This window comes from Schistocerca serialis, chromosome 1 (assembly GCF_023864345.2).
Source record: "Schistocerca serialis cubense isolate TAMUIC-IGC-003099 chromosome 1, iqSchSeri2.2, whole genome shotgun sequence".
Lineage (NCBI taxonomy): Eukaryota > Metazoa > Arthropoda > Insecta > Orthoptera > Acrididae > Schistocerca > Schistocerca serialis.
In genome coordinates, this window is record NC_064638.1 from 901,466,770 (window position 1) to 901,489,806 (window position 23,037).

Genomic DNA, 23,037 nt, shown 5'->3' on the forward strand with positions numbered 1-23,037 from the left:
TTTGTATGATCGTGTTCATTTCTTGTTCGTAGTTTCTCTTGCTGAGTGGGATTCTGTTTAATCTATGTAACATGTGTCTTAGTGCTGCAATTTTCTGGCTTTGGGGGTGGTTGGATGTGGAATCTATTATTGTGTCCGTGGCTGTTGGTTTTCTAAAGATGTTAAATGTATGTTTTCCATTTTCTGTTTTAATTGTAATGTCAAGAAAATTTATTTGATTTTCTTTTTCTTTTTCAAGTGTGAATTTTATGTTCTTATGAGCTTTGTTTATTTCTGAATGGAGTTCATCTATTTTTTCACTTGGCTCATCTACGGGACAAATAATGTCATCCACGTATCTGTGCCAATATATGATTTTGAAACTTTCATTTGTGGTTATCTTATCAAATATCTGATTTTCAAGGTGACTGATGAAAATGTTTGCTAGTGTTCCTGATATTGGGGATCCCATGGGCAGTCCATCAGTTTGTAGATAATATTCTTCCTCAAACTGAAAGTAGTTTTGTTCAGTTGTCAGTCTGAGCATATCTGTTATTTCTTTTATTGCGTCTGTGGTGAGGTTGCTGTGGGATGAGAGATTTTGTTCTATGATTTCTATTGTTTCTGTGCTATGGATGGAGGTATACATATTTTCTATATCGAATGAAATCAGTGATGCTGTGTGTGGTACCTGTATGTTCTGTATGTTTTCTATTAGGTTTCCTGTGTTTATCACTGTTCTGTTGTTTTCTACTTTATAGTGTTTTGTAACTAACTTTTGGAGGTGTTTGGCTATGCGGTATGTTGGGGCTTTCTTAACAGGTCTCATTGGCATTCCGTCTTTATGTACTTTTGGTTGACTGCGGAGTGTTGGTGCTTGTGGGTTTTTCTGTGTTAAGTAGTATTTCTGTTTGTCTGTGAGTGTGTGTTCAATGTTTTTCAGTGTTCGTTTCACATTTGCCTGGAATCGTGTAGTTGGATCTGACTTCAGTTTTTGTATTGCGTTGGTGTTTATGTATAATGATTCAAATGTCTCTGAGCACTATGGGACTTAGCTTCTGAGGTCATCAGTCCCCTAGAACGTAGAACTACTTAAACCTAACTAACCTAAGGACATCACACACATCCATGCCCGAGGCAGGATTCGAACCTGCGACCGTAGCGGTCACGCGGTTCCAGACTAGCGCCTACAATCGCTCGGCCATGACCATATAATCTACAGCATTCTTCTGTACCACCACATTTCAAAAGACGAGTCTCTCCTTGCCTATAGTGTTCACCGTCTATGTTTCATTTCCATACACGGCTACATTTCAGTCAAGTACTTCAAAAAAGTCTTCCTAACATATAAATCCATATTCGATGTTAACAAGTTTCTCTTCTTCAGAAACGCTTTTCTTACCATTGCCAGTCTACATTTTATATCGTCTCTACTTCGTCTATCATCATTTCTTTTGCTGCCCAAATAACAAAAGTCATCTACTACTATAAGTGTCATGTTTTCATGTAATTTCGTCGGCATCACCTCATTTAATTCTATTCCGTTCAGCTGCTCTTCCAAGTCCTTTGCTGTACCTGACAGAATTACAGAGTCATCGCCAAATCTCAAAGGTTGTATTTCTTCTCCCTTAGCCTTAATGCGTGCTATCAATTTTTCTTTGGTTTCCTTTAATGCGTGCTCAAAGTACAGACTGAATAACAAGGGAGGTGCGCTGCAACCCTTTCTCACTTCCTTCTCTATCACTTCTTCCCTTTCCTGCCCTGAACTCTTATGACACCCATCTAATTTCTGTACAAATTTATAAATGGTCTTTCAGTCCTTGTATTTTACCCCTGGTACCTTCAGAATTTAGAGTAGTGTATTCCATTCAACATTGTCAAAAGCTTTCTCTGAGTCTACAAATGTTATAAACGTAGGTTTGCCTTTCCTTAAGCTGTGTTCTAAGGTAAGCCGCAGGGTTAGTAATACCTGCGTGTTCCTACATTTCTCTGGAATCAAAACTGATCTGGTCCAAGGACGGCTTCTACTAAGAATTCCATTCTTTTTTAGGGAATTCGTGTCAGAATTTTGCAAACATGAACTGATAGTTCAGTAATATTCACACCTGATAACTCTTGTTTTCATTGGAATTGGAATTAGTATATTCTTCTCTCACACCAATGGAAGAGTTTTGCCACGGCTGGCTCTCCAAAGGCTATCAGTAGCTCTGACAGAATGTCGTCTATTCGCGCTTTGTTTCGACTTAGGTGTTTTACTCCTCAGTCAAATTCCTCTCGCAATATCTTATCTCGTATATCTTCATCCACATCCTCTTCCATTCCGTAATACTGCCTTCAAGTTTCTCTCTCACCCTTTATAAATACTCCAGCTTTCAATTTTCCCCGACTTTGCTTAGAACTGGTCCCTTACAATTAACACAAAGAAGTACTTTCCTGATTAAAGCAAGGAACACTTCTGAGAGTTAGGCAAAAATAATTATGGCAGACTACGGAGTGGGTAACAAGTATTGGTTGTGTGGGTGAGTACATACACTACTGGCCATTAAAATTGCTACACAACGAAGATGACGTGCTACAGACGCGAAATTTAACCGACAGGAAGAAGATGCTGTGATATGCAAATGATTAGCTTTTCGGAGCATTCACACAAGGTTGGCGCCGGTGGCGACACCTACAACGTGCTAACATGAGGATAGTTTCCAACCGATTCCTCATACACAAACAGCAGTTGACCAGCGTTGCCTGGTGGAACGTTGTTGTGATGCCTCGTGTAAGGAGGAGAAATGCGTACCATCACGTTTCCGACTTTGATAAAGGTCGAATTATAGCCTATCGCGATTCTGGTTTATCGTATCGCGACATTGCTGCTCGCGTTGGTCGAAATCCATTGACTGTCAGCAGAATATGGAATGAGTGGGTTCAGGAGGGTAATACGGAACGCCGTGCTGAAACCCAACGGCCTCGTATCACTAACAGTCCAGATGACAGGCATCTTATTCGCGCGAATGCAACGGATCGTGGAGCCACGTCTCGATCCCTGAGTCGACAGATGAGGACGTTTGCAAGACAACAATCACCTGCACAAACAGTTCGACGAGGTTTGCAGCAGCACGGACTATCAGCTCGGAGACCATGGCTGCGGTTACCCTTGACGCTGCATCACAGACAGGAGCGCCTGCGATGGTATACTCATCGACGAACCTGGGTGCACGAATGGCAAAACGTGGTTTTTTCGGATTAATCCAGGTTCTGTTTACAGCACCATGATGGTCGCATCCGCGTTTGGCGACGTCGCGGTGAACGCACACTGGAAGCGTGTATTCGTCATCGTCATACTTGCGTATCGCCCGGCGTGAGGGTATGGGGTGCCATTGGTTACACGTCTCTGTCACCTCTTATTCGTATTGAAGCCACTTTGAATAGTGGACGTTACGTTTCAGATGTGTTACGACCCGGGGCTCTATCCTTCATTCGATGCCTGCGAAATCCTAGATTTCAGGAGGATAATGCACGACCCCATGTTGCAGGTCCTGTGCGGGCCTTTCTGGATACAGAAAATGTTCGACTGCTGCCCTGGCCAGCACATTCTCCAGATCTCTTACCAATTGAAAGCATCTGGTCAATGGTGCCCGAGCAACTGGCTCGTCACAATACGTCAGTCACTACTCTTGATGAACTGTGGTATCGTGTTGAAGCTGCATGGGCATCTGTGCCTGTACACGCCATCCTAGCTCTGTTTGACTCAATGCCCAGGCGTATCAAGGCCGTTATTACGGCCAGAGGTGGTTGTTCTGGGTACTGATTTGTCAGGATCTATGCACGCAAATTGCGTGAAAATGTAATCACATGTCAGTTCTAGTGTAATATATCTGTCCAATGAATACCCGTTTATCATCTGCATTTCTTCTTGGTGTAGCAATTTTAATGGCCAGTAGTGTATAATATTAAACGCTGCCTGAACCGTACTGAAACAAGAAAGGACGCGCCGAAGTCCTGGGTAAGGGCTCGCGGCACGGTTGCAGCGAGGAGAGCGCAAGACGATCCTTACGCGGAATGTGATGCGAGCGCAGAGCGACAGCCGGCCCGGGGTGGACGCCGGACGCGTCGCGACGCCACGCTGGGCGGCGTCGGCGGCGTGCGGCCAAGTATGCGCGCTATGCGGGCGCCGGCTATTTTTACGGCGCCGCCTCGCGCCGCGCCGAGCCGAGCCGCGCCGCGACGGCGTCTGCCGCTGCGGCAGCCGCAGGCGCTTCACCCCGCGCTGTCGCCCGAGCCCGCGGCCGCGGCGACCACGTGCGGACCCGGCCCCCACTACGCTCCCCGCTCACCACCAGCCGACATCTCGCCTCCAAGGGCGTTCCCACCACACTCTGCTCCTTACCTTCTTTAGCTTCCTTCTTCATTTCGGGCGACGGTGCTGCTTTAAGACGCTCCTACAATCACGTACCACCGATGACCCAAACCATAACTTCCCATCGGGCGGCCTGTATCACCGGTGGTTCCAGCAGCCAGAAATACACTACCGTATGAAGTACTACTAATCAACCAGCGACAACTAACAGCTGTGAATACAAGTTTGTGTGGCCCTCGAATGAGAGAGCTTTTTGAACAAATGAGGTATCACCGAATTAGTAATTAATGTACTGTAAAATTATTTAACACGATCTGTCGATGTTATGGAAAAACTGAATTTCAAAATAGAAGAGGATCAAGTAGGTAAAAAGACGAGGGCTACTACAAATCCTTGGGTAACAGAAGAATTACTGAATTTAAATATTGAAAGGAGAAAATATAAAAATGCAGTAAATGAAGCATGTAAAAAGGAATACAAACGTCTCAAAAATGATATCGACAGGAAGTGCAAAATGGCTAAGCAGGCATGGCTAGAGAACAAATGTAAGGATGTAGAGGCTTATCTGACTAGGGGTAAGATAGATACTGCCTACAGGAAAATTAAAGAGACCTTTGGAGAAAAGAGAACCACTTGTATGAATATCAAGAGCTCAGATGGGAACTCAGTTCTAAGCAAAGAAGGGAAAGCAGAAAGGTGAAAGGAGTATACAGAGCGTCTATACAAGGGCAATGTACTTGAGGACAATATTATGGAAATGGAAAAGGATGTAGATGAAATGGGAGATATGATACTGCGTGAAGAGTTTGACAGAGCACTGAAAGACCTGAGTTGAAACACGGCCTCGGGAGTAGACAACATTCCATTAGAAGTACTGATAGCCTTGGGAGAGCCAGTCCTGACAAAACTCTACCATCTGGAGAGCAAGATATATGAGACAGGCGAAATACCTTCAGACTTCAAGAATAATATAATAATTCCAATCCCAAAGAAAGCAGGTGTTGACAAATGTGAAAATTACCAAACTATCAGTTTAATAAGCCACGGCTTCAAAATAATCACACGAATTCTTTACAGACGAATGGAAAAACTGGTAGAAGCCGACCTCGGGGAAGATCAGTTTGGATTCCGTAGAAACGTTGGACCACGTGAGGCAATACTGACCCTACGACTTATCTTAGAAAATAGATTAAGGAAAGGCAAACCTACGTTTCTAGCACTTGTAGACTTAGAGAAAGCTTTTGACAATGTTGGCTGGACTACTCTCTTTCAAAATCTGAAGGTGGCAGCGGTAAAATACAGGGAGCGAAAGGCTATTTACAATTTGTACAGAAACCAGATGGCAGTTTTAAAAGTCGAGGGGCATGAAAGGGAAGCAGGAAGCAGTGGTTGGGAAGGGAGTGAGACAGGGTTGTAGCCTATTCCCGATGTTATTCACTCTGTATATTGAGCAAGCAGTAAAGGAAACAAAAGAAAAATTCGGAGTAGGAATTAAAATCCATGGAGAAGAATTAAAAACCTTGCGGTTCGCCGATGACATTGTAATTCTGTCGGAGACAGCAAAGGACCTGGAAGAGCAGCTGAACGGAATGGATAGTGTCTTGAGAGGAGGATATAAGATGAACATCAACAAAAGCAAAAGAAGGATAATGGAATGTAGTCGAATTAAATCGGGTGATGCTGCCAGAATTAGATTAGGAAATGAGACGCTTAAAGTAGTAAATGAGTTTTGCTATTTGGGGAGCAAAATAACTGATGATGGTCGAAATAGAGAGGATATAAAATGTAGAGTGGCAATGGCAAGGAAAGCGTTTCTGAAGAAGAGAAATTTGTTAACATCGAGTATAGATTTAAGTGTCAGGAAGTCATTTCTAGAAGTATTTGTATGGAGTGTAACCATGTATGGAAGTGAAACATGGACGGTAAATAGTTTGGACAAGAAGAGAATAGAAGCTTTCGAAATGTGATGCTACAGAAGAAAGCTGTTGATTAGATGGGTAGATCATATAACTAATGAGGTGGTACTGAATAGGATTGGGGAGAAGAGAAGATTGTGGCACAACTTGACTAGAAGAAGGGATCGGTTGGTAGGACATGTTCTGAGGCATCAAGGGGTCACCAATTTAGTATTGGAGGGCAGCGTGGGGGGTAGAAATCGTAGAGGGAGACCAAGAGATGAATACGCTAAGCAGATTCAGAAGGATGTTAGTTGCAGTAGGTATTGGGAAATGAAGAAGCTTGCACAGGATAAAGTAGCATGGAGAGCTGCATCTAACCAGTCTCAGGACTGAAGACCACAACAACAACATGTCAGTTTATTAAAATACCGGGGACATTTAATAAGTAATGCGACAAATTTTTTTTCTCGGCCAATTTCGGTTGAAAAAGTGAGAAATTTGTTGTGGGATATCACGGAGCAGTCATGGGTTCATGAATTTCCAGTAGGTGGCGGCACTGTACGTAGGCTTCTAAATGTCGTCCGAGGTGCGTTCGAAGCAGAGAGCTCTCACTGAATTTCTTCTGGAGGAAAACCAGAGCATCGCAGATATTCAGAGTTGTTTGCAGAATGTCTACGGAGACCAGGCAGTGAACAAAAGCTTGGTGAGTAATTGGACGAGGCGCATGTCATCATCGCCAATCTGTCCGATCTCCCGAGTACCGGTCAGGCCGCACACAGCTGTAACTGCTGCAATGCTGGAAGCAGCGAACACTGGGCGTATTCGTCGTCAAAAAAATGCAATCTGGACTATATGGAGGAAGTGTAATGTCCGGCCATTTATTTCCAAGGCTGTTTCGACTACGCTGCAATACTTTCGGTGGGAAGTCGAAAACATACTCCACAAATGGTTCATATGGCTCTGAGCACTATCTGACTTAACATCTCAGGTCATCAGTCCCCTAGAACTTGGAACTACTTAAGCCTAACTAACCTAAGGACATCACACACATCCATGCCCGAGGCAGAATTCGAACCCGCGACCGTAGCGGTCTCGCGGTTCCAGACTGAAGCGCCTAGAACCGCTCGGCCACATACTCCACACAGTCCCGATCTCTCCCCATGCGATTTCCAAATTTCTGGAGCCTTGAAAAAAGGCATTCGTATCCATCGATTTGCTTCTGACGAAGAAATGCACACCTGCCTACAATCATGGTTCCGCAGCCAATGGCTAACATTTTTCCATGAAGCCACTGGCCGTTTTGCCTAACAGTGGGATGCACGTGTTAAGAGTTAGGGCGATTGCTATGGAAATAACGAACAGTATATTTACTTGTTTTCAATTTGTCGGCCCCTTATACTTAATGAAGTGGAGTAGATGCAAATGTAGGGACGAGTCAAGACGTGCCACTCGTCATACAAGCAAGCTGGGAAAAGGCAAGAGTGGTTATCAACGTGATACAGAAGTTTACCAGTAACAGTGACAACAGAAAGACAGACTTCAAAAATGATGTTCAAATGTGTGTTCAAAATGGTTCAAATGGCTCTGAGCACTATGGGACTTAACATCTGTGGTCATCAGTGCCCTAGAACTTAGATCTACTTAAACCTAACTAACCTAAGGACATCACACACATCCATGCCCGAGGCAGGATTCGAACCTGCGACCGTAGCAGTCGCGCGGTTCCGGACTGAGCGCCTAGAACCGCTAGACCACCGCGGCCGGCCAAATGTGTGTGAAATCTTATGGGACTTAACTGCTAAGGTTATCAGTCCCTAAGATTACACACTACTTAACCGAAATTATTCTAAGGACAAACACACGCACCCATGCCCGAGGGAGGACTCGAACCTCCGCCGGGATCAGCCGCACAGTCCATGACTGCAGCGCCTTAGACCGCTCGGCAAATCCCGCCCGTCAAGACAGACTTCAATTGATGTGTATGCCCCTAAAGAAGGCAAACACGATGTACACGTATCGAAGAGCTTGGAAAAATATCGAGCAACTACAATGAAATCGACCTAGAAATCTTTTCGTGGATTCTAAATTTATGAGTAATATATAACATAAGATAATATTCAGGGCGCGTTTGAAGAAAATCTTAAAAATTTACCTTTTTTGTACATTTAATGAACGGTAATAACTAGTAATTTCATTGGGGAGGTACATATGATACATTATTTATCTTTATAATCCCCAAATTACTCTTTATCCAGAAGCAACAAATGTATCAAGCAAATGACGTTTAGCTAACAGGGCGATAGTAACCAGCAATATTGCCTTTTTTGTAACTTTATTCGTTACGAAGGTATGCATAGCAGTAAGTCTGTGTAAGTAGTTCCTTTTTTTATTATTATTATTTGGTTGTCCACCTCTTCTCCTCAAGACCTGTCATAAATCGCACCGTGTACCGATCACACAAACACGACGTCATTAAAAACATGACACAAAACAGACTGACACTCTTGCACTAGCATACAGTGCAGGTATGCTGGTGGGAACACAAAGAAAGCTGGTACAGTCTGCGTCCCGACTCGCCGCCCTGTCCAGCGAAGTAACTTTGCGCCTGTAAGTGCACGGAGCGAACGATGTTTAACCGTCCAATCGTGGCAGAGGGTACTACGTCATCAGCAGGCTGTCGCGCGCACGTCGGCTGCTAAGCATTCTTGTATGAAACACCTGCTCCTTAGTTGATGCCGAAGAGGTTATCACGATGCATCAGTGGCCAACAACTGGTTTACGCAGACTACCCGTAACTATGATGTCGTCTCTCCAACCATCAACTTCTGTCGCGATTTCGGTGCGTTCATGTAACCTAGTTCGTTGTTAGTAAAACAAACGGAATGGAATGTCAGCAAATGACTTTTTTCTCTACGCTTCAATTGGCTGAGAAACATATGTTACAGATCACTGAACTGTAGAAATAAGATCCTTTGGTAAGTTTTAGACCCAACTGGTCGTAAGTGGCAACACACTGGGTTCTAGCGTTCTTCACGATTGGAACATAAGTGATTATTTGTTTTCGTCTGACTTGTTGTTCCTTGAGAGACATGTCATCAGTGGCAAGTTCTGAGTAATGAGTAATACTCTTCTTTCGTTATTGTATTAAGTTCTGTAATACCAGCTTTTTTTTTTTTTTTTTTTAAGGAAGCCAAATCTAAATTCACTAACATGCTAATGCAATTGCGACTGAACCCGAATTCATAGTCTATAATTAAAACAAACAACTGAGGTCAAGCCAGGTCAATAGCTTATGAATTGCTTTGTTGTTGGTATAAAAATAAATGTGTAATTTCTTCACACATGGTGTTACATACCTACAAAATTTCTCCTTTCATCATATATCGCTAACCATTTAAAAAATTATTCCATTGTAAATATCAATAGGTACTTCTACTGCGATGTATAGATATGAAAGTATCGCATATAGCCCACTTGCCAAAATATTTTGCTGTACTACCATTTGCCAATAGATCGTTTCGAAATTTTGAACTGCTTATTAAATATAATTGATGTTACGAACAACTCACTATCGCCGTATTGTTTGCACACACCGGCAGAAGCGAGTGTACTATATAAAATCAATTTTCTTGAAATTAGGGGTAGATACAGAAATCCTCCCAAGTTTAAAGGAATACTCAATATATTTGCTACATTTCGCATGCAGCAGTGTATGACCTAAAATGCAAAAAAATGTAAATTCACAGCGACTGGTATTTTTCATTGCATATTTGACTTTTGTGCAGTGGGGTACGTAATACCGAAATATCAGCTAACTATAACCAGTAACGAAAAGAGAGGCAGCTCATCATGAAGCTGATGTGTCAAGCTATACGTAATGAAATAATCAAAAGTTTTCACGTAGTAATTCCTGCAAAATCGGTCGAGAAAGACCGTACAGCATCCGATGTGCGCATCCTCCATTCTGCCGGTGTAGATAATCTGTCACCTGCAGCGCCAAAGTGGGCAAAGAACGTTTCATTCATTCCAGACAGACAGGCAGCGCGTGTCCGTGTTGCCACTGTCTGCTGCCCCACAAGGTGACTCGGGGTATTCCTCGCTCTGCTTCAAGACGCCTCACGCTGGCTTCCGCCACGCGGGTAACCTGCGTTCTTTGTGTCCATACCCTTACGTAACGTGCCCACTTGCAAGAGTTGTCCGTAAACAAATGTCAACACAAGGAAATTTCACACGGTCATTCGGTCAGCCGTCTCCAGTTGAAGGTTTGTGTGAGCACGGTGTAGTACAACAGTAAAGAGAAGACAGAAGAACAAAGATACCGGATACCTCCACTGTATGCTAGTGGAGAAATGTCAAAGTCAGTTTTGTGTTACGTTTTTAATAATGTCATGTTTACGTGAACCGTGCACTGTACGTTTCTGGACAGGTTTTGAAGAGAGGACGTGGACTAGTTAATATCCCCCTGGTAGCTGAACAACATTTGCTAGACTGATTTTTCATTTTGCTTCGAGATAAAACACAATTGGAGTGGTCAAAAAAATGTGACACTACGTATATACAGGTATACCAACATACGTGGTCAGCATGAGGCTGGCAAACAGTCATTTAGTATATTATAGTAAATATAATATATGGTCATTTATAAATGTATATAGACGCTTCGACATACGTTCTAACAGCATAATATTCCAAAAAGAAACTTGCGCTAAATGGAACAAGCAGAAATACAACATATCATAGAAACAGAAGAGTGCTATCTATTTACTAACGGAACAAAATATTAAGATTTATTTCAGAGCAGATTAATTGGAACGCCTACAAGCACAAGATTGCATTGCACAAAAGGGAGGAGATGAAAGGTTTTAATATCACAAATTGAAACAGCCAATTCTGAGAGCCAAGGCATTATATAAACTATTTCTGAATACCGTACAAATGGTTGGAAACATATGAAGAATCACAGATCTGTGTAAAGTTAAAAGAGTCCACAAAGACGCTTGCGGGTGATACGTTACTAACACAGAAATGATAGTCACAAACGACAAAGCTCTTAAGGCGTTTGACGAATCAGAAAGATAATCAATTCAAAACAAAACTGGAGAAAACATAAAACTTTATGGTATGACGAAAACATACGAGTTAACAATAAAATAGCAGAACAAATGAAATACTTCGAATTTGTTGGCTGTAAAATAAATGCTATTTTGAAAGAGACATGCACATTGTAGTGAATAATTTTAGTCACATTTACCGAACCGTTGGCAATAACTGAAAAGTAACACTCTTGAGACATACCTGATTGAAGTTTTTCAAAGTATTGCTCTGCCCAAATTTATATGAAATGACTCTTGAGTGATGAACAAAAACTTAAAAATTCGTATCCGGAATGCGGAAATGAGGCTTTCAGTATCATGTGGCGTAAAATAAGTATGAAACAAAATTGTTAGTATCGGAAATATAAGTTACAAGAAAAGCCTGCGAAGACTGGATCCAGAAAGATTACCAGTCAAATGCGTAACAGCAAAAAGTAAAACCCTAAAACGAGACTCTGAAAGACCAAGGAAACGATGGGAATTGAAAGACGCAATAAATATCCTAAAACAGGAAGCGGTGAAGAAGAAGAAAAAGACCATCTCATGAACGTCGCCGCAGTGCTCTTTACCCGCTGTTCGGCAGCGGGCACACGCCAAACAATAAATACAGTACATACTAGTGCGCCCACAGACGGGTCGTGCTGAGGGGTGATTAGATAAATTTGTGCAGTTGATTTACAAAGGAAAGGGGGAATTTTAACGCGTGCGTGACGATGGTATCGCGCCGGCCGCGTGTACGAAAGAGAGCGCAGCGGCCGAGATAGGCCGCGCTGGCGGTGCGGGAAAGCACCTGGCACGGACTCGCACCTGCGTCACTGCCGCGTGTGACGTCACAGCCGCGCCGGTACTCGAGTCGAGCAAACAAACTGCGTGCCACGCGCCCGCCCCTGTACACGGCAAAACTGACGCCCCCATTTCACTTAACCCTTCAGAAAATGTTGGTGAAAACATTAACCCATTCTTCCCAGTGTTTCGTACACTCAACACAAAGTTTTCAGTAATATATATTTTTTCTCGAAGTCTTTGTCCGTCAAATATAAAAAGCACAGGCAGAGAACATGTGAATGCCTTTTAACATACGCTTGATGAGTTTTGTATAATAAGGTTATTTTGACTGTGTTGAAAATAACTTCATGTTACGTGCACTCAACAACGGTAAGAAGTGGATTAATAAGCCACGACAACATAAATCAATTGCAAAAAGTTATTTCCATAATCGAATTTTTTTCTGAAGAGTTGTGCAATTTTCCATTCATAATCCTCACATTGTCAATAAGGTCAATAAGAAGTACTCCTGAACTGTCCTAATTTCAGTTGTAACGTATAGCTTGCTTCGTGCACAGTTTGAAGCAGACGTTCATTCAATGTCTTCTTCAGCATTGTTACACCTTCCACAAGTTGGAGCAATGTGTTCTATGACCAAAAACTTACTACATGTACGGTACCGGTGTTTAGTTTTCCTATCATTGGATCTGTGTATCGCGCCGCTGCTTGTAGGGGCAGTTTCACTGAAATTTGTATTATATTTCCTTTGCAGCTTCAGCTGATGATTTATATCCCTTACATGGCAGACGCTTTATCCATCTGAGTCACCGAGGGCACAGAGGATAGTGCGACTGCTGGGATTTATCACTTGCACGTCCTCCGTGAGACCCATATTCACAACTTAATGTCCACACACTACATTCGTAGTGCCCCTGCCATTATACCCATTACTCGCGGCACACAATCCACCGAGTCCCGTAAGAGTTCAGGCAATTCGTGTGCATCCGCACTGAAGGAGGTCAGATCAGCCGGTTAGGCTTAACGATATGAAGGCGGCATCTGTTCTTTCGGACATGTCCGAAAGAACAGATACCATTTTCATATAGTTAAGGCTAACCGGCCATTGACCTCCTCCTCCTCCTGTGCGGATCCACACGCATTGCCCGAACTCTTAAGGGACTCGGTGGATTGTGTGCCGCGAGTAATGGGTATAATGGCAGGGGCACTACGAATGTAGTGTGTGGACATTAAGTTGTGAATATGGGTCTCACGGGGGACGTGCAGGGGATAAATCCCTGCAGTCGCACTATCCTCTGTACCCTCGGTGGCTCAGATGGACAGAGCGTCTGCCATGTAAGCAGGAGATCCCGGGTTCGAGTCCCGGTCGGGGCAGACACTTACAACTGTCCCCGTTGGTGTATATCAACGCCTGTCAGTAGCTAATGGTATTGATTTAATTGTAATTTCATTGTAGAGAGCTACAAGGGCACCAATGGTATCTTCATTCAGAGGAATTTGTAGCAGCGCTTCACCCGCCAAACTCTTGACACCCGCGTTCCATTCCTTGTTCCCGACTCAGTTTTAGACTGTAACAAATGTAGGTTCTGTTTTTAGTTCTGTGGTGAAGACTGAATATTGGGAAATATTGCACGACAAACTAAAAGTTCTACACCGTTACACCATTACAAAATACCAAATCTTGGATAAATGTATTGTTTTGGTATAAGTTCACAAAAATTGATGTATCTTCGATTAATAGCCACATAAACACGCTTACACGAGAATAGAGCGAACTGGTTACTAAGACAGACGAGCAATATTAATACGGAAGATTTGATCATCTTCTGCAGCTCGTTCTCTCAAGTCATTTCTACCGTCCATAAAGTAATTTTCTGTAGAAATTTATGCTATCAGACAGCAGTGCACATTAACGTGTGATGGCATGCGTGTATCCGATTCTTTTTAGAAAGGATATTCGGTCAGAATATTCAAGGAAATAAGGGAAAGAAGGGCGAGATCAAAGTGGATAGAGCGTTATCATGAAGTGTAAGTAGGCTATTTAGGTTTTTATGTTGGTAACGTCACGTAGCGCTCTGTATGAAAATCACTGGCTGTGCTGTGTGCAGTCTGTGGCTTTTAATAGGTATACTTTTTAATATTTTAAAACCCACAGGCTGCACACTGCACAGTCAGTGATTTTCATACAGAGCGCTACGTGACTTTACCAACATAAAAACCTAAATAGCCTACTTAGAAAAGCTAAATAGGAGAATAACAGACGTGAGTGCTACGAAGCGAGGGAAGTGAAACGAATAAATGTCAGGTGCCAACGAACACTTGTACGTCGCCTTCGTATAAATGCGAAACATGAGGTGACGGATTTGTGATCTTAATCAAGTCAGTCAGTAACATACATGTGGCTTCCATACGACGACGCCAACGTCAAATGCGAACGGTATCCCCAGAAGTGCATTTCGTTGCATTTAGGCATATTACTGAGAGAGAGAGAAATGGTATGTAACGTAGTTTTTCACCTGGCAGGCTGGGCTTCTAACAACATGAGCCGCACTATCTCTCTCGGAGTGGATTTTTCTCTTTCGTTTTGCGTCTTTATCATTGCCCAGGCAACCGTCAAACCGGATATCAAGTAATACGCGGCTGGAGGCAAAACACTTTATTTCTGCTTGTAAGATACGTCTCTCCTGTGAGAATTGTTTTTGTATGAAAAGATAAGTTGGAGCGTGGTTCCAATTGTAGTACAAGTTGTGTCTCCTCCGATAGCATATTGGGTGAAAATGGTTTAAATGGCTCTGAGCACTATAGGACTTAACATCTGAGGCCATCAGTCCCCTAGAACTTAGAACTACTTAAACCTAACTAACCTAAAGACATCACACGCATCCATGCCCGAGGCAGGATTCAACCCTGCGACCGTAGCAGTCGCGCGGTTCCGGACTGAAGCGCCTAGAACCGCTCGGCTACCAAGCCGGCCATATTGGATGAACTGCTATCTACGCTTGAAGACGAAAAGAGCACATAATCTTCAAAGGAACACTCTTGTAAAGCACTCGCTTGTACAAACCGTGTTTCCTGTCGATGACACAATCTTAAGGTTGTTTCAGACTATGAACCTGAAAGTTTCCAACTTTCACCTTAAAAACTCGAAAGACGCACCACAAAGCATCTTGCTTATTACTGGCCTCATCTTTCCTCACAGAAACGTTCTAAGATGGACAGATAAACTACGCATGTGAGGATGCCAAGTTAAGGGCAACGAGGAAGTAAACATTTCTTGGGATTGTAGACATTCACACACGTTGCATACGTGTTGATTATAAATTCCTACGGTATATTACTGAGTCGGTAAGACAGTAACCCCATGTGCAGCGACTTTTATCGTGCTTTCTTGAGCGTGTAGTGGTAGCCCCGCGGGTATGAAAGCACGGAGCGGTAGAGCCCACGACTGTCCGCGCTCTGTCACGCAGACAGCGGCCGGCCCGCGGTCCGAAGGCCACGCTCCAAGCGCGGGCGTCTCGTCAGGAGATAACGCCCCCTTCCCTCCGCGCCACAGTGGCGGCTGGCCAGGTCCCGGAGCTCGACAGGTGCTGGCCGCTTTATGACCGCGTCCTCTCGTAACACGATACCATCACATCACCAACGTCGTTAGTTTCTCACGCTCCACGAAAATTTTAACTCAAGAATTAGTCGCCAGGGAAACAAGAAATAGAAAAATAAAGTGTTAACTCTGCTTCCTTTCTCGCCCAAAGAATGTCAATGTGCTACATTATGGCATGATTATCGTAACAGAAAAACATTACAACAATCGACGCACTCCTTACAACGTTGCTGTCGGGCGAGGTGGTGCAGTTAATTACCACAAAAGGATGGCATTCGGGAGGAACGAAATTCATAAAATCGTCTAGTCGTTGCCCCTAAATCTGTTAACTTAAACACTGCACCGGTTCCTATGAGAAGCCCAAGGCCGACATACAGGATTATTCTAAATTATTTACGTAAACTTAACAGTAAATAATTTCGAAGACATCGACCACTATCCGGGAGCTCTTCAAACCTTGCGCTGTGTCCTCAAGTTTCAATCGTGCGCCTCCAGATGTCGCTCCATTCGCTCGCTAACCGGAAACAGTGCGTGATCGATCGCACTAACAGTGGAGACGTATAGCGGGGCCTAACGGGCTAAGAGTTGCTTGTGGTACCACAGAACGCAATCGCCAATTTTTGTAAAATGACGCTAAAGGCTAAGACTAGAAAAGCATGGTATAATCGGTCAGTGGAAACAGATTATGTGGCACACCGAGAGAAAGGCCAAGGTCGCCCACGGTTAGCAGGTTCTCGCGCATCTGGGAAGAAATTTCGTACAGATGTGATATCTGCCGCTTGATAAGTGGAAGTCACACGGAACATTTGTAGAAAGAAACTTCATGTTCTGTCAGTTTCAGAACAGAGAATAACATGAAGCAAGCAGATATCCTGCGTTATGTAATGTTGCTTTTAGGTAACAATTTAGAACAACCCTGTACTTCTCCATCTCATCTGAAGTTGTTCTCCAGTTGCTATGACCTCGTCGCCGATAGGACATCAAAATGTAATCTTCCTTGCTTCAGAATGTTTATGACAATTACTATGAGGAGGCGTAAGAGGATTAAAATAGACATGAAAGTGGCACTGAGGATACATTCAGTACAGGAACAGTGAGAAAACGTCCACCATATAACTGGTTGTGGACTACTACCAAAATAATAGCAGCATGTGTTTTGAGAGAACTAAACCGAAAGCTTACAGCTTCAAATGTACAACGTTAGGAACAGTGTACAGCACACATACGCAGAGACATATTTCTCGTCAGCCCATCCCCAGCTTTACGAATCTCACCACAAAGTAGCACAAGAACACTCAGCATTAAACGTACTACATGACAGTTTTTTTTTTGTGTGTGTGTGTGTGTGTGTGTGTGTGTGTGTGTGTGTGAGTGAGAGAGAGAGAGAGAGAGAGAGAGAGAGAGAGAGGGGGGGGGGGCGGGATAAGGGGGAGACATGGGGAGAGGGGCTGGCATCGCTTGGTCCTCCTGACATCAAAGGCTGCGAGATCGTCTCTCCTGTGCTTGGTTTCCCCGAATCAGGACGCTGGGAATATCGGTGAGACGGCAGTAAGTGGGTCGCTCCTTGAAAACAGACCGCGCTTACGCAACGTGTCCCCCCCGCCCCCCACCCCCTTTCTCGTTCGGAGCCAGCGTCGCTCTCGGCGTGTACTTTTTAGTCTCACCAACCTAACAGCAACTCATCGGGATAATGGACAATGTTTGTCAGAACACCAAGAGTAATCCTGTCCACGGTGCAACAGGTGGAAAACTTAATGTCAATCAGCGATTTCCTGAGCGTACTGGCGAAGGTATTATTCAGGATAATCGCCCATCAGTTTTTCAATACCCCCAAAGTCATCCCCCGTAACAGAGGCAAAATACAAATCTAGATGGTGAACATCGTTCAGTCATAGGTAATTCAATACCTGAGTTGCAACTCATAAAATTCCATTACACTGCCGACTTTTCCTATATCTTTCTCGCCGCAGGTCTGTTGCACTTCTATAAATGCAGCTAAATGAAATATCATGATGTTTGTCCAGGAATGTACATTTGAAATTCACTACACTAGAAGCGTTAAATGTTACACATACCGTAAGAAGCCAATTTCCTGTTCTGCTGGGACAAGTGTGCCGTCGTTTCGAATGCAACGGAGTTAATTTCATTTCTGTACTAAGAGATACCGACATACTCGCCGCTGGTCCATTATTTAATACTCAAAGACCAAGGAAAATAGGAAACATATGTCGAGTTTTAAGTGATGGTTCAATTCGCCAGTTTGCCAAGTAACACTTTCTCGCGGAATTCTTAATTTATAACATACGGTGACATCATCGACTTCTAGTCACTAAGCCATTAATATACCATATTTCACTCCATGTGATTTCTTCAAAAGACTCTAAAAACCACCTGATTTTTTCCATTTACTGTTTACTATAAATTATTATTGATTTAAGCCCACTAAGGAGCGCTTGTGACTAGTTGTTCTTCGATGCTCTCTTCCGTTCCCAATATCTCTTGAGCCCTGATGATAATTTCTCCTTCCTCTCCTGTGGAAGGGGCTTCCGGCGTTTGGGGACTCTACGTGGTAGGATCCAAGACTCTACCACAGCACAAAATTTGGAACAATCTTCTACCTTAAGATCAATGATCCCAGCCGAATCCAAGTCCTTTAGTGCTTCATTGAGCCACAGGCTTCCAGTCTTGTAACTTTCAACCAATGAGAAGATCTTCTTGGTAAGCCTATTGTTGTTCATTCGTTGTAGATGCCCATAGAACTTGAGCCTCCTACGTCGCACACTGGTGTTGGCTGATTCAGTTCCAAATTAGACTTCAATCGGTAGGTTCCATCTGGGAGCAATCTCGAGCCATGAATTTTTCTGGGAATACGTCTTTCGGCTTTCTCTAGGTCATCCATCGCGTCTTTTCTGTTCGTAAAGGGGGGTCTATGCGGCATACAGAGACTGTGGTCTGACAGCAGTTCTGCAATGACAGACCTTAGCATTCTTCGAAATGCGCTTCTTGTTGTGGATTGTGGGACAAATGACATGCTGCGTTGAGCTTGTTAGGCCTTTCTAAGATGGAGGTGCCGTCTCTACCATTGGGGTGAACCCATTCACTATAAATTTTTTTTAAAAAAAAGCAGAAAAGATATCAAAATATTGCGTACGAATTTCAGTAAGCGCGATAGACTTACATCCGATTTAAGGACCACGCGACACGAACTGCCGCTTGGGGAGCCAAGCGGAGAAGGGTTTCCAAGCTCAAGATGTGTACAGTGTGTATCGGAAGTATTAGCGAAAACTGACACAGTTGAAAGTGTACGAGCGAAAAGGAGGGAAGAGGAGCCAAGTAAGTAGCTTGTGTTGAGAAATATTTCTGAAGCGATACTAGATGCTCATACCAACTGTAGACATAATATACTGTATTGAGTTTAGATCGTAAATAAAAGTTCAGTTGTGAAAAAAAATTTCATATATCTAGTTTCCAGTTGTGGCCAAAGTATGCCAAATCTCTCTCAAAGGTCTGAGGAAGAAAACTTGGGTGTGAATAATTTTGTAAGTGCTGAGTGCAACTTCTTGGTTCCTGGAATAAGCGATGTACAGAGGTTAACATAAAGTTGGAAACACCGTGAGAAATGTACACTTGAACACAAATGCAGATGCTAAGCCAAGCATAAACTGTTGTATTTCACTACGAACGTCATCTGTGCAATGTCTTCAATACGTTGCAGTTGTCAATCGTGGTCAGAGCAGTGTTCGGTGTAGTTTTGAGAGGATTATGCCGGAGCTAAGTAAATTCGTAAGCGAGCAAATTGTTGCCTTAATGGTGAGTGCTTCCGAAACCAGTGTCTGGTGTTTCAGGAGGCACCGTATCAAGATTTATACCGCATACAGGCAGGGGATTGCAGGACAAGCTGGAATTCCAGAACCACTCATCGTCAATGATTACAAGAAAACGTGGTGCCGAAGCCATAGAGTCTGGACTACACACCAAAGGAAGCAAGTTATTTGGTGGAATGAGTCTTGTTTCAAACTGTTTCCAACTTTTAGCCGAGTTTATTACATCTACATCTACATTTATACTCCGCAAGCCACCCAACGATGTGTGGCGGAGGGCACTTTACGTGCCACTGTCATTACCTCCCTTTCTTGTTATGTCGCGTATGGTTCGCGGGAAGAACGACTGCCGGAAAGCCTCCGTGCGCGGTGGAATCTCTCTAATTTTACATTCGTGATCTCCTCGACAGGTGTAAGTAGGAATAAGCAATATATTCGATACCTTATCCAGAAACGCACCCTCTCGAACCCTGGACAGCAAGCTACACCGCGATGCAGAGCGCCTCTCTTGCAGAGTCTGCCACTTGAGTTTGCTAAACATCTCCGTAACGCTATCACCCTTACCATATAACCTAGTGACGAAACGCTCCGCTCCGCAGGGTGAAACACTGCGGCTGTTCGAGGACGATTTGGGCAGCCATATCGTGGTATTCCGCGGGCCGCATGGTTACTTTGCATGGTCGCACAACTGTCAAGGAGTATGTGAGAATTATAGCTGATCAGGTACATCTAATGGACAATGTTTGTTCCCTAATGATGATATGTTTCGAGACGACACGTGCCCTGCTCACACAAATGGTTCAAATGGCTCTGAGCACTATGGGACTCAACTGCTGTGGTCATTAGTCCCCTAGAACTTAGAACTAGTTAAACCTAACTAACCGAAGGACATCACAAACATCCATGCCCGAGGCAGGATTCGAACCTGCGACCGTAGCGGTCTTGCGGTTCCAGACTGCAGCGCCTTTAACCGCACGGCCACTTCGGCCGGCCCTGCTCACACAGCTCGCACCGTCCAGGACTCCTTTTGTGAGCACGAGGATCAATTGTCGCATCTCCCTTGGCCAGCTTAGTGATCAGATCTGAGTATTATTAAGCTTTTGTGGTATGCTCTCGAGAGAAGGGTGGGTGATCGTTATCAATCATCGTTACCTGAGCCTGCCACTATTTTGCAGGAAGAATGTTGCAAGATTACCTTGAAAATCATACAGGACCTATGTTTATTCATTCCGGGACGACTGGAAGCAGCTTTGAATGCGAACAGTTTTCCTACACCACATTAAGCATGGTAATGTGTTGTGTTTGCAGGGTTTCCATATCTTTGTCCGTCTCCCGTCCGTATCAGTACGAGAGCAAGATAAGAACATCAATGGCAGACAGTTAAAGACTATTTTAGACAAAATGTTATCCTTTCTTGTTGACATGGTACCATTGCTGGTACCTACACTTCAGAGTACGTATAGTTCTTGAATACTTTGCGCAGGCATTGCTCCACATCCATTGAATGATTTGGAAAGAAACATCCTAAAACCTCTAAAATCGGCCATAGCTCTAATTTTTATTATTTTTCGTTTACTGTCGATCTACAATCATTTTCACATCGACAAATACATTGATAATATTTGCCTATTTGACGATAATTTAACATATGAACTTGGCTAAATGTTAAAAATGTTATGTAACGCTCATGGTGGTTTTTAAAAATGTGTCTTTTGTACGCAGATTTCATCCAGGAAGTGCCATTATGGAACGTCTGCAAAATATCAATCCACGGCTGCGATAATCTAGTCGCTGGACCCGTAACGTCCTCCTGTCGTGAGGGAGCCGAATTTGGTTAACAGGGTGAATGTTCCAACAGTTTGTCTGCGAATCCCTCAGTTTTCCTCACTGATAAGGCCTCTTCCTGATCAGGTGCACTGAGAGAATGAAATATGATTTATTTTTTCTGCAAACCAGGTCTTTCTCAAGTAGGTATTCGAGCTGTTGGCCCTGTTTCACCAAGTATTGCTTTATATTTTCCAAGGTAACTCTTGAGAAATACCTATTTCGTATCCTTGTAAAAGTTGGCTACATTCATTCCCAAAAATTCTACTTCGTATTTACGGTACAGGGACGTCAACTTTCACCCATTACTTCTATAGGGTTTTGTTCTCGCGTTTAATGATAAATCTATGTCGCACTACATCAGATTGTTTTTAAAAGGTCCGAGCGTTGGTGAGAATTTTCTTTTTCCACCTTCACCAAATGTCGCGAATTTACTCACAGTTAATTATTTAGATAAATGTACCATTATCTTCCTAAGTTTTTATGGAATCTTTGATTTTAATCGCACGCTACTGCATTGAGGTGACAAAGTCATGGGATACCTTCTAATATCGTGTCTGACCTTTTGTACGGCGTAGTGCAGCATCTCGACATAGCATGATCTCAGCAAGTCGTTGGGAGTCCCCTGCAGAAATATTGAGCCATGCTGCCTCTATAGCCGTCCGTATATGTGAAAGTATTGGCGGTGCTGAATTTTGTGCAAGAACTAACCTCTCTAGTATATCCCATGTTCGAGGGCTCGCATGTCGGGCGATCCGTGTGGCCAAATCATTCACTCGAATTGTCCAGACCAATCGCGAATAATTGTGACTCGATGACATAACGCATTGTCATCCATAAATATTCCATCGTTGTTTAGGAACATGAAATCCATGAGCAACTGCAAATGGTCTCCAAGTAGCTGAACGTAGCCATTACCTGTCAATGATTGGTTCAGTTGGTCCACAGGACCCAGTCTAGTAGATTCCATGTAAACTTAGCCCACACCGTTGTGGAGGCATCACTGGCTTGTTCAGTGCCTTGTTGACAAGTTGGGTCCATGACTTGGTGGGGTTTGCTCCACACTAAGTCTACCATCAGCTCCCACCAACTGAAATCTTAGCTCATATGACCAGGCCAGCGTTTTCCAGTAGTCTAGCGTCGAACCGTTATGGTCACAAGTCCACAAGAAGTGCTACACACGATGTCGTGCTGTCAGCAAAAACACTCGCGCCGGTCGTCTGCTGCCTTAGCCTATTAACGCCAAATTTGGCCGCACTGTCTTAACGGATACGTTCGTTGCACGCCCTACATTGATTTCTATCGTTACATCAAACAGTGTTGCTCGCCTGTTAGCACTGACAACTCTACTTAAATGCCGCTGCTCTAGGTCGTTAAGTGAAGGCCGTCGGCCACAGCTTTAGCTATGGTGAGAGGTAATGCCCGATTTTTTTTCCGAATACTTTTCACATTGTGGATCTCAGAATACCGAATCCCTTAATGATTTCCGAAATGGAAGTCTTAATTTCCGCCTTCCATTCATAATAATCATCGGACACCTTTTCACATCAATTACCTCAGTACAAATGACACGCCGCCAGTGCGCTGCCCTTTTCCACCTTGTGAACGTGACACTATCACTATCTGTATATCTGCATTTTTCTGTCCCATGACTTTTGTCACCTCAGTGTATATCGAGCTGTGTGTATTT

At 43.6% G+C, this 23,037-nt stretch overlaps 1 protein-coding gene and 1 non-coding gene across 3 annotated transcripts in view; one reads left to right on the forward strand and one right to left on the reverse strand.

Moving 5' to 3' along the window:
• Positions 1-23,037, reverse strand: part of LOC126411755 (transcriptional coactivator YAP1) — a 364,629-nt gene that overhangs the window by 188,364 nt on the left and 153,228 nt on the right. The window lies entirely within an intron of this gene.
• Positions 13,405-13,478, forward strand: Trnat-ugu (transfer RNA threonine (anticodon UGU)). The gene has a single exon. It is a non-coding gene; the product is annotated as a tRNA-Thr (tRNA).